Source organism: Hemitrygon akajei, chromosome 14 (genome assembly GCF_048418815.1).
Source record: "Hemitrygon akajei chromosome 14, sHemAka1.3, whole genome shotgun sequence".
In the NCBI taxonomy this organism is placed as follows: Eukaryota; Metazoa; Chordata; class Chondrichthyes; order Myliobatiformes; family Dasyatidae; genus Hemitrygon; species Hemitrygon akajei.
Genome location: NC_133137.1, coordinates 81,006,311 through 81,023,579, shown reverse-complemented (window position 1 = coordinate 81,023,579; position 17,269 = coordinate 81,006,311). Strand labels below are relative to the sequence as shown.

At 41.8% G+C, this 17,269-nt stretch overlaps 1 pseudogene; it reads left to right on the top strand.

The window, feature by feature from the left end:
- The first annotated feature begins 5,325 nt into the window (after positions 1-5,325).
- Positions 5,326-15,507, top strand: LOC140738198 (uncharacterized; annotated as a pseudogene).
- Positions 15,508-17,269: the final 1,762 nt, after the last annotated feature.

The window sequence follows — 17,269 nt, the reverse complement described above, 5'->3', positions numbered from 1 at the left end:
TTCTCTCCGCAGGGTCATACTACCCTGAGGCCATTCTCTTGTAGGCATTCACAATAAAGAATAAAAGAATACAAAATGGCTTATGAAAAGCTATAAATAACTATAAAAACTGACAAACAAACAATGTGCAAAAAAAGACAAACAGTGTAATTAATCAAGAAGTAAACAGATAATGGGCTGAGTGCGGGGCAGTGGGACTAGGTGAGAGTAAGCGTTCGGCACGGACTAGAAGGGCCTGTTTCCGTGCTGTAATTGTTATATGGTGATAATACTAAGAGCATGAGTTGGAACTGAGTCTATAGGTTGTGGAATCAGTTCAGACACGAGGTGAGTGAAGTTATCCATGCCAATTCAGGAGCCTGATGGACGTAGGGTAATAGCTGTTCCTGAATCTGGTGGTGTGAGATCTTCGGTACACTTACAGGACGAGAGGATTCTATCCAGTGTGCCGAGAACTGTGATCTACCAGAGGAACTCCCAGGTGCCAGCCGTCAGCCTTGCATATTGTTCCTCACCACACATCGGTCCGAGCTCCCCCCCTGCCCCCACCGCCCTGCGAGCAACGCATTCCAGTGGCCAGGACGTGCTGTGCACAGGCAATTTCCTCATGCCAGTCATCATTTTCACCCTTTTAACTCCGACCCAAGGAATTTCAGCAGGATGAGAAGAAAAACACGGCCTAATGAACAGAGCTGATTGTGGGAACAAGAACAGGTCTTTACATAACAACACCACTCACAGGAGAGCACCACATTGGGCTGTACAGGAACAGGCCCTTCAGCCCATCGTGATTGTTCTGAACACAATGCCAAATTAAACTAATCCTTTCTGCTTGCACGCGATCTGGTTTGGGTGCCTTCCGCCCAATAGGAGAGGGGAGAAGAGAGAATGTCTGGGATGGGTGGTGTCTTTGATTGTGCTGAGGCGGTGGGAAGTGTAGACAGAGTCCATGGAGGGGAGGCTGGTTTCTGTGATGTGCTGTGTTGTGTTCACAACTCTCTGCAGTTCCTTGTGGTCATGAGCAGATCAGCTGTCGTACCAAACCGTGATCCATCTGGATGGGGTGCATTGATAAAGAGTTGATGGGGAAATGTCAAATTCCTTTAGCCTCCTGAGATTGTTTACGTACAAGGTGCATTGAGGTCCTGGGTAATGAATTGATCTGTCTGAACGTTCTGCCAATAATTGATGACTTTTCTTATTGTAGCATCTACATGGTTGGACCACGACAGGTGATGTCCTGGGGAAGTAAATCAAAAAGGCTTAAGTCACACTTTCCTGCCCTGTCTGAGTGTAAAATGTGGGCAGTTCCAGAGAATTCAAGATTCAAGATTTAATGTAATTTCCAGTACACAAGTGTAAAAGAGAACAAAATAATTGTACTCCAGACCCAATGCAGCACAAAGATAAGGAACACCATAATAACAGTTTAAATAAACACAATACATATAATACATAAGATAGCTTATATACATAGATTGATTTAATGTCCATAAAGTGACGCTAGGCACAGGAGTGTCTGTACATAAGGTGACTCTGACAGGACATGATAAAGTAATGGTGGTTGGAGGTGTGTAAGTGGGTGGAGGTGTTGATCAGCCTTACTGCTTGTTGTTGTTCTTCTTTTTCACGCTGTGTGGTGCATCGGGCAGCAACCTTGCCGTTTCTTTAGCATTTTTGTCTGTTTTTACGAGGCCGAGTTGCTGGTGTGACGCACAACCCAGCACGGATAGAAAGCGTGCAAGGAGCAGGCCAGATTCGAACATGAGACCACTCGCCTCGAAGTCCAGTGTGGATGCCACCACACCGCCGGCTGGCATAGCCTTACTGTTTGGGGAAAGTAAGTTACTTATTTATTTTATTTAGAGATACAGTACAAAATAGCCAATTTTGGCCTTTGGAGCCACGCTGCCCAGCAATGCCAGACAACCCTGATTTAACCTGAGCCTAATCACAGAACTATTTACAATGACCAGCTAACCTACCTAGTACACCTTTGGACTGTGGGGGAAACCGGAGGACCTTGAGAAAATCCACGCATTCCATGGGGAGGACACACAGAGACTCCTTACAGAGGACCCCAGGAGTGAACTCCGAGCTCTGACACCCCGAGCTTTAAAAGCATCACTCTAACCGCTAAGCTACTGTGGAACCCAGGCTAATGGTCCTGGCATGGATGCTACTAGTCTCCTCCCTGACGGGAGTGGGACAAATAGTCCATGAACAGGGTGGGTGGGATCCTTCATGGTGTTACTGAGCCTCTCCCGGCATCTTTCACCATATACTGTATGTCTTTGATGATGGGTAGGCTGGAGACAGTGATACAGCAGGTACTTTTGACTATCATCCCAGACAGAAGTTAAACTAACCTGGAGAGACCGAGTGCAGCCTATAGTCAGTCAGTGTGGAGTCAGTCCAGTGACTGGGTGGGGGCCAAACCCATTTTCCAGTGGAGATGTAATTATCGAAAAGCCAGCCCCCTACCAGCTTACCTATTTCATCACTATTACCTTGCTAACTTGTTAATTCACAGACCTTATGAGCTAATATTTCTTTCTACATACAGACAATAGAGCCTCATACAGAACCATTAAACGCCCTTAACTTTGAATTATACAGTCTCATTTCTAGGCACCAGTGATTTAGAAATATGACTTATAATTATGTGTTACTGACCTTTTAAGCATATGGCATGATGTTTATGAGCATGGCTTTAGCACTGTACAAAAGTCACTACTCGAGATTTCATGCAGTTTACTTCTAATTTTAACATAAAATGAAAATCAATATTGATTATTTTTGTAAATTCATTGTCATTTTGAAATTGGGATTAAACATGCATTTAAAAGAATGTTTATGATAAGCTAAATGAAAGAATTGAGATACGATAAGTGTTATTTGTTGCATGTACATCTAAGCATATCATGAAATGTTTCATTTTTGCTTCAAATTAGCGAGGATGTGCACGTGTCACTATGCTTCCGGCACCAACATTGCATGTCCACAACTCTACATATTTGAAACGTGGGAGGAAACCAGAGCACCCATCTCACTGGGAGAACACACAAGCTCCTTACAGGCTGCGGTGGGAATTGAACTCTAAGTTCCCGAATGCACTCTAAGTTTCTTTAGTGCTTTGTGGGATTCAGCATTATTGAGAATAAATTTACCCTGCATGCTCTTATATCCAAAGCCCAGGAGCTTGGCAATTACTGAAGCTCTGCTAATGTGCATATGGAAAACATATTTACCGAGGGTGATTATTTGCGGAAAAATAAATATCAAATGTTGGTTTCTTTTATGTGAAGGGCCATAACTGGATACCGATGTGAACTTGAACTAATTGGTTACTTTAGCTCAAGATGAGGAAAACAAGGCTATTAAAACTGACCAGCAGACACAAAGGGACCAGGGACTGGGTTAAAATCAAGGCCAGGCCCATGGAATTGAAATCTGTTCTTTCCGTCTATTTTCTAATCTTCAGGCAGAGTCCCTCACATTCATATGTACTGGTAACACATACGAAACGCTGGAGAAACTCAGCATCTATGGAAATGAATAAACAGTCCCAATGAAAGGTCTTGACCTAAAGCATCGACTGCTTATTCCTCTCCATAGATGCTGCCTAACTTGCTAAGTTCCTCCTGCATTGTTGTGTGTGTCACCAGTATGCATTACTCTGGATTTTCAGCATCTGCAGATTAACTTGTGTTTATACATATTAGTAATTTGCTAAGACAGGCTAGAATCTATGTATTTATATTTACTGTACTTTTTATTATTATTGTGATCCAGAGTAACGGTAACTTTATTCTCCTTTACACTTGTGTACTGAGAATGACATTAAACAATCTAGAACAGGACTCAAGATGGTGGAGGAACTCAATACACCAGCTACATCTGTGGAGGGAAATAAACAGTGGATGTTATATGTCGAGGCCATTCATTTGAACTGAAAAATAGAGGGTAGATACTTAGTATTCCCTGTCCCCCAGTGCTCTGCTTCTCCATCCTACCTCCCCACATTGAGTCCATCCTCCACCATCCTCCCCTTCATCTGCAGCCCTTTCTCACTCCACCTCTCACCTCCCAGTTGCTGTCACTTTCCCACTCCTTCCTTCATCTGACTATTCACCCCTCCTTACCTGGGTCCACCTATCACCTCCCAGCCTTTGTCATTATTCCCTCTCCTCTCCTCCATCTGCCAGATCTTCTCCAACCTTTTTACACCAGCAGTCTCCCCTCTATCTTCCAGTCCAGATGACTGGAAGTGTCAACTGTCCATTTCTATCCACAGATGCTGCCTGACCCACAGATTTCCTCCTACATCTCACTAGGGACAAGGTGCCCCTACATCTCCTACATTTCACTAGGGACAAGGTGCCCCTAGTTCTACTGAAAGACTTCTGATTCTGATTCTGATTCAGACTTTCCACAACAATCGGAGGTGTCACCTGACTACTCCAACACACAATATGATGGAGGAACTCAGCAGGTCAGGCAGCATCTATGAAGAGGAATGAACAGTCGAGATTTTGAGCTGGGACCCTTCATCAGGACTGGCCAGCAGTTTCTAATTGTTCTTACCAGGATGGAAGTTGGTGTGACACTACTATTGATGTCATTAGGTGCTTGGTTGATGCTGCACAGTTACCCGGTCCAATGCTCCGTTGGCAGCAAACTCTTCCAGAAGAAACTGCATTGGTGATCTCCCTGGATCAAATTGGTTTTTTTGCACTCTCACTCCATAACGAGATCCGGTTGCTCGGCTAAAATTCCGTGCTGACACCTGGTTGTACGTTGCTCTGGCCAGGGTGGGTTGGCAGCGTGGAATGAGAGTTCCTCTCCCAGTGTGCTGTGACAGAGCAGATTGCCTCAGCTTTGTTTTCTTGCAGAATTACACACATGCTCCGTTGACTGTGTGAAAATGTATTTAATATTTAAAGGTTAGGCATAATATTATTTTTGGCAGCTGACTTATTATTTGAAGGAAAGTGAGTTAAGTCACTTTCACTGGTAAAATGTCACAATTAGTATCCTGTCCTGGTAATTACTAGCGTGAGTGTAAAGGAATTTAGAACTTGCTGGAATTATTAGTCCTAACATTTGGTGCTAGTCAAAGTCTTTCCTCTTTGAATCATGGAAATATCTAGTCTCTAATGTATGCTTTAGCTGAATGAGTTTTCCAGAAGATGGACACTGAACAGTTCGGAAAGAGGATATCTCTGACTAATTATACTGGAACGTAAGAATTACAACCCTTCAGCCCTTCAGGCCCTGTTCTACCAGTTGATAAGATACACACTGGCCATTTCCTTTGGCCCTATGTTCTTGCTGTGGAAGCATTTTGATGAAGATGTCAACCAAATTCTGGAGGCAACAGCGAAGGAAGGGGTCGATAGGAAGCTACAAGCCACGACAACAATCATTGTCAGCGTCGCAGCTGAACAGTTCAGAGAAGAGGAGAAGAAAGGCTCCAGAACACCCTACTCGAAGAACCAAAGAGCGTTGAGGATCCACAACTTCAGGCAGGATATGAAAGCGCTGAAGTCCCAGTACAAGGAGGCAGGAGAAGAGGAGCGCATCAGCTTGGCCCAGCTGACGTGCATACTATGAAAGAAGATCTCCGCCGGGCAGAGTGGCATCGGAGACGGCGTGGTGAAAGGGTCCAGAAACGTGCTGCCTTTATCACCAACCCCCTTCAAGTTCACCAAGGAGTTGCTGGGGAGAAGCGCTGTGGGAAATCGGCCTGTTCGCAGGAAGACATAGACCAACATCTGAAGAAGGTATACAATGATCCTGAACGAGAGCAGGAGCTGGGAGAGTGCAACATCCTGATAGACCCCCCTGAACCGGATGTGCAGTTCGACATGTCAGAGCTGCAGCTAAAGGAAGTCAGAGAGGTCGTTCACAAAGCAAGGACAAGCTCGGCTCCAGGACCAAGCAGCACCTCGTACAAAGTGTACAAGAACTGCCCCAAGCTCCTGCTGCGTCTGTGGAAGATCCTGTGAGTCTTCAGGAGAAGGGGGAAGATCCCAGAACAGTGGAGAGTGGCTGAAGGGGTGTGGATCCCGAAGGAGGAAAACGCCACCCGGATAGACCAGCTCTGCATCATCTCCCTGCTGTGTGTCGAGGCGAAGATCTTCCTCAGTTCGCTTCCAATCGGCTGTACACCTACCTAGCAAAGCACACCTATATCGATACATCAGTCCAGAAGGGTAGCATTTCAGGGCTGTCTGGAGCACACCGGTGTGATGACACAGCTCATCAGGGAGGCCAGAGAAAACAAGGGCAACCTGTCAGTGTTGTGGCTCGACCTGGCAAATGCATATGGCTCCATTCCGCACAAGTTGGTGCAGCTCACACTGACCAGACGTCACGTCCCCAGCAGAATCAGAGACCTTATCGCTGATTACTTTTACTTTACTTTATTGTCACCAAACAATTGATACTAGAGCGTAAATCATCACAGCAATACTTGATTCTGCGCTTCACGCTCCCTGGAGTACAAATCGAAGTAAATATAATAAAAATTTAAATTACAAATCATAATTAGAAAATGGAAAAGGGAAGGTAAGGTAGTGCAAGTCAAGTGCGAGATTTTTTGAACATTCGGCCCAGATCCGGGTCAGGATCCGTTTAGCAGTCTATCACAGTTGGAAAGAAGCTGTTCCCAAATCTGGCCGTATGAATCTTCAAGCTCCTGAACCTTCTCCCGGAGGGAAGAGGGACCAAAAGTGTGTTGGCTGGGTGGGTCGTGTCCTTGATTATCCTGACAGCAGTGCTCCGACAACGTGCAGTGTAAAGTGAGTCCTAGGATGGAAGATTGGTTTGTGTGATGTACTGGGCTATGATCACGATCTTCTTCAGCTTTTTCCGGTCTTGGACAGGACAACTTCTTTCTTTCTTTTCAAATCTTTTTATTAGTTTTTTGAAAAAAAACAGAAGAAAAATATTGTTACAAGACATTTGAGAGTACATAATAGATTGATAAACATTCAAATATATATTGATCCATACATAGAATCTCTCAAACTCATATAATAATATAAATGATTAAGAAAAACCCCCCCCAAAACAAAAAAAAAAAAACAACAACTAAATAGAAAAAGAAAACTAACCAACATGGGCAATCGCATAATGTTATATATATACAGTAGTGCCTATGACTCCCAACCTCCATCCACACAATTCAGGATAGTGACAATAAGGTTCAGGATCAGACCGTATAATTCATATGAAAATGCTGGATAAATGGTCTCCAAGTTTCCTCAAATTTAACTGAAGGATCGAAAACCACACTTCTAATTTTTTCTAAACTTAAACAGGAAATAGTTTGGGAAAACCACTGAGATACTGTTGGAGGATTGGCTTCTTTCCAATTCAGTAAAATGGATCTTCTAGCCATTAGTGTAATAAATGCAATCATTCGTTGGAATGAAGCGGATAAACACTTATTATCCATCATTGGTAGGCCAAAAATTGCAGTAAAAGGGTGTGGTTGGAGATTAATATTTAAAACTCTTGAAATAATATTAAAAATATCTTTCCAATAGTTATGTAAGCAAGGACAGGACCAAAACATATGAGTCAATGAAGCTATATCAGAATGACATCTATCACAGGTTGAATTAACATACGAGTAAAATCGAGCAAGTTTATCTTTAGACATATGAGCTCTGTGTACGACCTTAAATTGTATTAGAGTATGTTTAGCACATATAGAGGATGAGTTTACCAATAATAAAATTTTTTCCCATTGCTCAGTAGAAATAGGGCAATGCAGTTCTTCCTGCCATTCCTTCTTAATTTTTTCAGATATATCTGGTTGTAGATTCATAATCATATTATAAATGATAGCAACAAGACCCTTTTGACAAGGATTAAGAGCTAAAATTCTTTCTGTAATGTCCAATGGACATTCTTTCGAAAAAGACTTTAGTTCATTATATAAAAAATTTCTAATTTGTAGATATCTAAAAAAATGGGTTTTAGATAAATTATATTTATTAGATAATTGTTCGAAGGACATAATGTTATCATCCAAAAACAGATCACGAAAACATGTTATACCTTTTGTTTTCCATAAATAAAAGGCTTGATCTATGGAAGATGGTCGAAAAAAGTAATTAGCTGTTATAGGGCTTGACAGTATAAACTTATTCAAACCAAAAAATTTACGAAATTGAAACCAGATTCGTAATGTATACTTGACTATAGGATTAGTTATCTGTTTATTCATTTTAAATAACGAAAAGGGAAGTGAAGATCCTAAGATTGAAATCAATGAGAAATCTTGCACAGATTTACATTCCAAATTTACCCATTGTGGGCCAGCAACTGTAGTCGATTCTTGTGTCCAAAATATCAAATACCGTATATTAACTGCCCAATAGTAAAATCTTAAGTTTGGTAGAGCCAAACCGCCCTCCTTCTTAGGCTTCTGTAAATATTTTTTAGCTAACCTAGGATTTTTGTTCTGCCACAAATACGACGATATTTTAGAATCAACTGTATCAAAAAAAGATTTAGGAATAAAAATTGGTAATGCTTGAAATAGGTATAAAAATTTAGGTAGTATCATCATCTTAATGGCATTAATTCTACCTACCAAAGACATAGATAGTGGGGACCACCTATTAGCAAGTTGCTTAATTTGATCTATTAAAGGCAAAAAATTAGTTTTAAATAAATCTTTATGTTTTTTAGTAATTTTAATACCTAAATAAGTAAAATAGTCTGTAACAATTCTATATGGTACCCGATTATAAATTGGAGTATGCATATTTAATGGAAAAAGTTCACTCTTATTAAAATTCAATTTATACCCAGAGAAGTTACTAAATTGAGCAAGCAAAGAAGAAATAGCAGGAATAGATCTTTCAGGATCAGATATATATAATAACAAATCATCTGCATATAATGATACCTTATACATCGTCTCCCCGCGGGTAATACCTAAAATATTGGGTGATTCACGAATAGCTATAGCCAAGGATTCCAAAGCAATGTCAAATAATAAAGGGCTTAAAGGACAACCTTGCCTTGTACCCCGAAATAGTTGAAAAAAAGGGGATCTTTGATTATTAGTGAAAACCGAAGCTAAAGGTTTCTGATATATTAATTTAATCCATGATATAAATTTTGAACTAAAATTAAAATGTTGCAAAGTATTAAATAAATATGACCATTCGACTCTATCAAATGCTTTTTCGGCATCTAAGGAGATGACACATTCTGGGATTTTAGATGAAGAAGTATAAGCAATATTAATTAATTTTCTAATATTAAAAGATGAATAACGATTTTTAATAAATCCAGTCTGATCCTCAGAAATAATCCGAGGCAATATATTTTCTAATCTAACAGCCAGGATTTTACTAAAAATCTTAAAGTCCATATTCAGCAAAGATATAGGCCGATAAGATGCACATTCAGTGGGATCTTTATCTTTTTTAAGAATTAAAGAAATAGAAGCTTCATAAAAAGATTGTGGTAGTTTACCTATACTTAATGCATCTTTAAAAATTTTACAAAGCCAAGGAGAAAGTATAGAAGAAAAGGATTTAAAAAATTCTGCAGAAAAACCATCTGGGCCCGAAGCTTTACCCGAGTTCATTAAAAAAATGACCTTTTCTATTTCAGACTCCGTAATAGGTGTATCCAAAATTACACTATCCTCAGCAGTTACTTTTGGAATATTCAATTTCCTTAAAAATTCACTCATTATAGAAGAGTCTTTAGTACATTCTGATTGATATAAAGAATTATAAAAATCTTGAAAGGCTGTATTTATCTCTTTGTGATCAATCGTCAGAGTACCATCTTGTTTACGAATCTTAGTAATTTGTCGCTTATCCGAAACAATTTTCAATTGGTTAGCTAGTAATTTACCAGACTTATCTCCATATGTATAAAATTGAGCTTTCGATTTAATTAACTGACTTTCAATCGAAGAGGTTAACAATAAACTATGCTCCATTTGAAGTTCCACCCTTTCTTTATAAAGTTCTTTACTAGGGGTCAATGCATAAATCTTATCAATTGCCTTAATTTTATCAACTAATGTTGATATTTTAGAGTTAGTTCGTTTCCTAACTCCGGCAGAATATGAAATAATCTGTCCACGAATATATGCCTTAAAAGTATCCCAGAGAGTTCCACTAGAGATGTCTACTGTGGAATTTATTGAGAAAAACAAATCAATTTGCTGTTTAATAAAGTTAATAAAGTCAGAGTCCTGCAGTAAAACAGAATTAAACCTCCAACTTTTAGTACTAATATGTGAATCCGTCACCTTAATAGATAACTTCAAAGGTGCATGATCAGATATAACAATAGAGTCGTATTTGCAATCCATGACATCTGTAAGGAAGTGCTGATCAATGAAAAAGTAGTCAATCCTTGAATAATTATGATGCACATGGGAAAAGTATGAGAACTCTTTATCATTAGGGTGTAGAAAACGCCAGATTTCACAGATAGCTGAATCAATCATGAAAGAATTAATAAGAGAAGCCGATTTGTTCGGAAGAGTTTGAATGGGTTTGGATCTATCCATCAAAGGGTTTAAACAACAATTGAAATCCCCGCCCATTATCAATCTGTATTGATTCAAATTAGGAAAGGATGTAAATAAACATTTAAAAAATTCAGGACAGTCAGTATTTGGAGCATAAACATTAACTAAAACAACTTTTTGATTAAAAAGCAACCCAGTAATAAGCAAAAATCTACCTTGCGGGTCTGAAATTGTTTCATGATGTATAAAAGCAGTTGATGAGTCTATAAAAATAGAAACACCTCTCACTTTGGCTTGCGAATTTGAGTGATACTGTTGGCCCTTCCAAAACCTAAACAACCTCTGACTATCCACCTTCCTAACATGAGTCTCTTGTACAAAAATAACATTCGCATTCATTCTATGGAATACTTTGAATACTTTTTTCCGTTTAATCGGATGATTTAAACCATTAGTATTCCAAGAAACAAAGTTAATAGTCTTATCCATATTGACAATATATATTACAGTTAACATATAGGTTTAAAAGAAAAGTGAACTCATGAACTCGGAAGGGGAAAGTAAGTTCAAAGGGAAGCCGGAAGTCACAGCACCGCAGCCATTTTAGTAGTTTCATATAAGCCCATGAAGTAAAACTAAGCAAAAAGCAAGCAAAAAAAAGAAAAAAAAGAAAAATCTCCCTCCCACCACCCTCAAAACCCCAGGAAAAAAGCCAAACAGAGGCAAGCGAGCGATCTAATACTAAAATTACCCCCTTGTCTCAAGACGGCAACTCAGACGTAACAAAGTTAAAAAAAATACAAACAACCCACATTATAAAAAAAGGGTTGATATAGGAAAAATTAAAATATAAAATTAGTGTTATAAATGTATATTATCAAAAGGGTTAAAAAAATTAAAATAATAAATGAAGGTTTAACACTTTCGAACAAATCAAAACAGTTATGACGCTACAGACACTGGAGTCTGTCGGGAAGAAGAAACGCCATTTTATTCTTCCAAATCTTAATATTCAAATGCTAAAAATATAAAAAAAGAGCGTATATCGATTAAAAAAAGAAAAAAAAATAACCCTAATAGGTCATCTTCAACATTAATCGGTTAGTAATATATAAAAATATGAAATCGGAATAAACCCGGTAGAAAAAAAGAGAGCTTTAATCATATATAAGAAATATATATGAACCGTATCAAAAAAGAACCCAAACGTCAATCTATACCAGATCCAAATCTATAGGCTAGATTACATTGATCAGCCCGATCAAATGTCATTGTTCCAGGAAACCTTGAGCATCCGCTGGCGATTTAAACAGCCGAAAAGATCCATCTTGAAGGGTGACTCTCAGGTGTGCTGGAAACAGCAACGCTTGCTTGTAGCCTTTCTGGTGAAAATTCGACATAACCGATCTGAAAGCCAGCCTAGCCCGTAGTACTTCGGGGCTATAGTCCTCCAGAATGCGAAAATTAAAATTTTGATAGGTTATCATACCTTTTTTACGAGCCGCACGAATCAGTCGTTCTTTGATGTGAGGATAATGGATCCTGAGAATTATGTGCCGTGGTTTCAGATTTGAATCTGCCCGATATCTAGAGACTCTGTGAGCCCGATCGATTAATGGGGGGTTATCCAGGACATCTTCGCCCAGGACATCCACTAGAAATTTGGAGAAGAAAACGGTCAGATCACCGCTTTCAAATTTTTCCGGGATTCCAATTAACCGAAGATTTTGTCTTCGAGAACGATTTTCCAAATCAGTAATTTTAGCTTTATAGTGTTCCATCTGTTGGGTCGTCGAAGTTTGCTCTTCTTGCATTTTTTCGATTATACGATCCTTCTTACGAGCAGCTTCTTCAAGAGCCAAAATGCTTGCTTGTTGTTCATTTGATTCCCGTGAAAAGGTCAGGAACTTTTCTTCGAGTGATCTCAAACGATTGTCATACTGTGCAAATCTTCCAAGTAATTTTTTCTCCAATTCATCAAATCTAGCGTCTATAAACTTCACAACAACTTCTAAAGTTAACGGTTCTTTCGTCTGTTTCGGTTCTTTTGCTCTAGACATTTCAGCGGGTTGAGAGTAATTCAAATAGTTTTTTAAAAAATTCTATATGTTTAGACCCCTTTAAAATAAGTTTAAGGGGTGTTTGTAGGTTAAAAAAAACGTAAAAGGTTTGGAGCAAAGCCTAGATGCGGTTTACTCCATGAGCGCCATCTTGAGACTCCAGGACAACTTCTATACCAGGTTGGGATGCACCTTAGAAGAACGCTTTCTATGATGCACCTATAAAATTATTATTACGATAACTTCAAGATGAGGGTCTCTTCAGGAACAATTACATCAAGCTGGTACAAGGTGGAGATCGGCATCATCACAGGGTGCACTATCTCAGTGACTCTGTTCTCCCCAGCCATGAACATGCTCACTGAGTCTGCTGAAACAGAGTGCAGAGGGCCCAGAGTGAATTCCGCTCAACGGCAACCACCCATCAGGGTATTCATTGATGACCTCACAGGCACCACAGAATCAGCCCCAGGCTGCCGGTGGATTCTGCAGGGGCTCGAAAAGCTGGTGGAGTGGGCCCGGATGAGTTCCAAACCAGACAAATCAAGATCTATGGTGCTGAGGAAAGGGAAGGTGGAGAACAAGGTCCAATTCAGCATCGCAGGCACAGCCATCCCAACCATCACAGAAAAGCCAGTTTAGGTAAGGTTTTTGACAGCTCTCTAAGGGACACGACATCCATTCAGGTGATCTGCACCGAGTTGGATGGCTGGCTGAAATCTGTGGACAGGTCTGGCCTACCTGGGAAGTTCAAAGCCTGGGTGTATCAGCATGGCATTCTTCCCAGAATCCTGTGGCCCCCTCCTCATTTATGCAGTTCCGATCTCGACAGTCGAAACCTTAGACAGGAGGATCAGCAAGCACTTCAGGAGATGGCTGGGGCTGCCAAAGAGCCTGAGCAGCATTGCCCTCTATGGACACCACAAACTGCAACTGCCCTTCAAATCCCTGGAGGAGGAATTCAAGGTAACAAGAGCCAGAGAAGTGGTACAGTACAGGGACTCAAATGACCCGAAGGTGGCTAGAGCGGGGATGCAAGTGAGGACTGGTAGGAAGTGGAGTGTGGAGGAAGCTGTTCAGGAAGCAGAGGCAAGGCTGCGTCACAGGAGGCTGGTGGGAGTGGTCACACGAGGCCGAGCTGGGCTAGGATCCTTTCCAACTCCCCAAATGGACACCATCAGAGGGAAGGAAAGGTGCCGCCTAGTTCAGAAGGAGGTGAGAGCAGCAGTGCAGGAGAGGAGAACCTGCAAGGCGGAGGGAATGAAGCAACAGGGAGCTTGGACAAGATGGGAGAATGCGGTGGAGAGGAAAGTGACCTGGGCTGAGCTTTGGAAAGCCAAGCCACACCACATCTGATTTCTCATCCAGGCAGTGTACGATGTGCTTCCAAGCCCATCAAACCTGCACACATGGGGCAAAGCAGAGTCATCAGCGTGCCCACTGTGTTCCAAGTGAGGAACCCTGGAGCACATCCTCAGCAGCTGCACAAGGGCACTTGGTGAGGGACGGTACCGATGGAGGCATGATCAGGTCCTGAAGACCATCGCCGAAGACCAAGGAGATGGTGGTGGACTTTAGGAGATCTAGGCCTCATATGGAGCCAGTGATCATTAATGGAGAATGTGTGGAGCAGGTTAAGACCTACAAGTATCTGGGAGTACAGTTGGACGAGAAGCTAGACTGGACTGCCAACACAGATGCCTTGTGCAGGAAGGTACAGAGTCGACTGTACTTCCTTAGAAGGTTGGCGTCATTCAATGTCTGCAGTGAGATGCTGAAGATGTTCTATAGGTCAGTTGTTGAGAGCGCCCTCTTCTTTGTGGTGGCGTGTTGGGGAGGAAGCATTAAGAAGAAGGACGCCTCACGTCTTAATAAGCTGATAAGGAAGGCGGGCTCTGTCGTGGGCAAAGTACTGGAGAGTTTAACATCGGTAGCTGAGCGAAGGGCGCTGAGTAGGCTACGGTCAATTATGGAAAACCCTGAACATCCTCTACATAGCACCATCCAGAGACAGAGAAGCAGTTTCAGCGACAGGTTACTGTCGATGCAATGCTCCTCAGACAGGATGAAGAGGTCAATACTCCCCAATGCCATTAGGCTTTACAATTCAACTGCCAGGACCTAAGAACTTTTTTTTTTAAAGCTATTATTAATGCTTTTTGAGTTAGTGATTTAGATGCATATCATATTATTACTGAGTTAAGTATTGTATGTAATGAGTTTTTGCTACAACAAGTGTATGGGACATTGGAAAAAATGTTGAATTTCCCCATGGGGATGAATAAAGTATCTATCTATCTATCTATCTATCTATCTATCTAAGCCATCAGCGCAGGAGTGAGTGGGCGAAGCGTTTCCGACCCTCCAAGCAGACCACTGCCTTTGCAAGAGCTGGGGAGCAGCCAATACCCACCAAAAGAACATCTGCAGGCATCCTGACCTCTGCAAGGGACTGGCAGCTGTTGGTGGATCTCGAAAGGCAGCTGAAGTTCCCCAGCCATATCGCAGCCACCACCCTGTGACCAGACATTGTCCTTGTGTCTGAGTCTACGAAGCAGGTGGTGCTGCTGGAGCTGACAGTCCCATGGGAAGATCACTTGGAAGAGGCTTTTGAAAGGAAGCTCTCCAAGTACGCAGGACTGGTCAGCAACTGCTAACAGTCTGGATGGAGAGCGAGGTGTCTCCCCGTGGAGGTTAGTTGTAGGGGATTCGCAGCCTGTTCCTTAGCTAGAGCCTTCAGCAATTTGGGCATGGAGGGAGAGAGGAAGAGGAGAGCCATCCGCAGTACCACCGATGCGGCAGAGAGGGCCTCAAGATGGCTGTGGCTCAAGAGAGGGGAGCCATGGGGTCAGAGGTAGCGAGCCATCTGGACACAAGCTGGGGTCTGATCAGCCCAGGCTGGGTCACCTGGAGGAGGGTGTATGATGTTGAAAGATCCGAAACACCCGATGATTCCAGGAACATCACTGAAGATGATTCCAGAGGCATCAGTAGATAGATGTATGTACACAGCTCGCTCCAACTCTATATCTTTGACCACCTTAAGATCCTGTGACAGAAACTCCAGCCAGGAGAAAAATCACATCTGAATCTATCCTATTAACATAGAGCATTATAACACTGTGCAGACCCTTCAGCCCACTGTATTTTGCCGACTCTTTAAGATCAATCTAATCCTTCTGTGACGAGAGTCCTTGAGGAGGACGGCTTGGATCCAGATGACTGGAGTATCCAAGACTGGGATCAAAACACGGTCTCAACCGGGGTCGAGAAACTGAGCACAAAGCAAATGCTAGACAAAATCACTGGTAGACTTAAGATTGAGCACTGAACCTATGTTCAGGAGTTCCTTAAATACTCAATTCGTGGCACTCAAAATGTGATTATCAATCAACAAAGACGTCCTACGCCCTCAAGGCTTCTGCACCAGCGACCCGTACTCCGGAGGGTGGGTTAGAGCATTAAATCTCGGAAGCTGGCATGGTTGGGAGCATCTCGTAACACCTTCTCTCCGACATAGCCTTCTATTTTTCTATCATCCTTGTGCCAATCAAAGAGTCTCTTAAACGTCCCTAATAAACCTCTACCAACATCTGTGGCAGTGCATTCCAAGTACCTACCACTCTCTGTAAAAAACCCACCTCTGACATCCCCCCTATACTTTTCTCCAATCACCTTAAGACATTTCCTCTTGTATTAGCCATCATCACCCTTGGAAAAAGGCACATTGAGTTTTCAGTGCTTTAATGAGATCAATTCATTCGAGACCTTTCATTCTTTCAAAATCCAGGCCCAGTCTGTTTATTGTCTCTGCCCATTCAAAGAATAATTTACGTGAAGGCTTACTTACACTTAACTCCCACTCCTACAAGTACGTTCTTCCTCAGTGAGACCAGACCAGTGTGCAATATTCCAGATGTGTTCTTAGCAAAGCTCCATATAACTCCCATTATAGGGAGTATGTTGAGGCTTTGGAGAGGGTGCAGAAGAGGTTTACCAGGATGCTGCCTGAAGTAGAGGGGCCATCCTACAAACAGAGTTTGGACAAACTCAGGTTGTTTTCTGTGGAGTGGTGGAGGCTGAGGGGAGGTTGATAACATTACCAGAGGCATAGATAGTGAGGCAGACAATAACTTTTTCCCAGGACTGAAATGGCTAAAGCCAGAGGCAACGTATATAAGGTGAGAGGAAATAACTTCAAAGAAGGTGCGAAAAGCAAGTTTTTAAAAAAGAGAGTGGTGGGTGTCTGGAATGCACTCTCTGGGGTGGTGTTAGAGTCAAGTCAAGTCACTTTTATTGTCATTTCAACCATAACTGCTGGTACAGTACACAGTAAAAATGAGACGGTGTTTTTCAGGACCATGGTTTACATGACACAATACAAAAAACTAGACTGAACTACGTAATAATAAAAAAAAACACAGAGAAAGCTACACTAGACCACAGACCTACACAGGACTGCATAAAGTGCACAAAAAAGTGCAGGCATTTACAATAAATAATAAACAGGACAGTAGGGCAAGGTGTCAGTCCAGGCTCTGGGTGTTGAGGAGTCTGATAGCTTGGGGGAAGAAACTGTTACATAGTCTGGTCGTGAGAGCCCGAATGCTTTGGAGCCTTTTCCCAGACGGCAGGAGGGAGAAGAAATTGTAAGAGGGGTGCATGGGGTCCTTCAAAATGCTGTTTC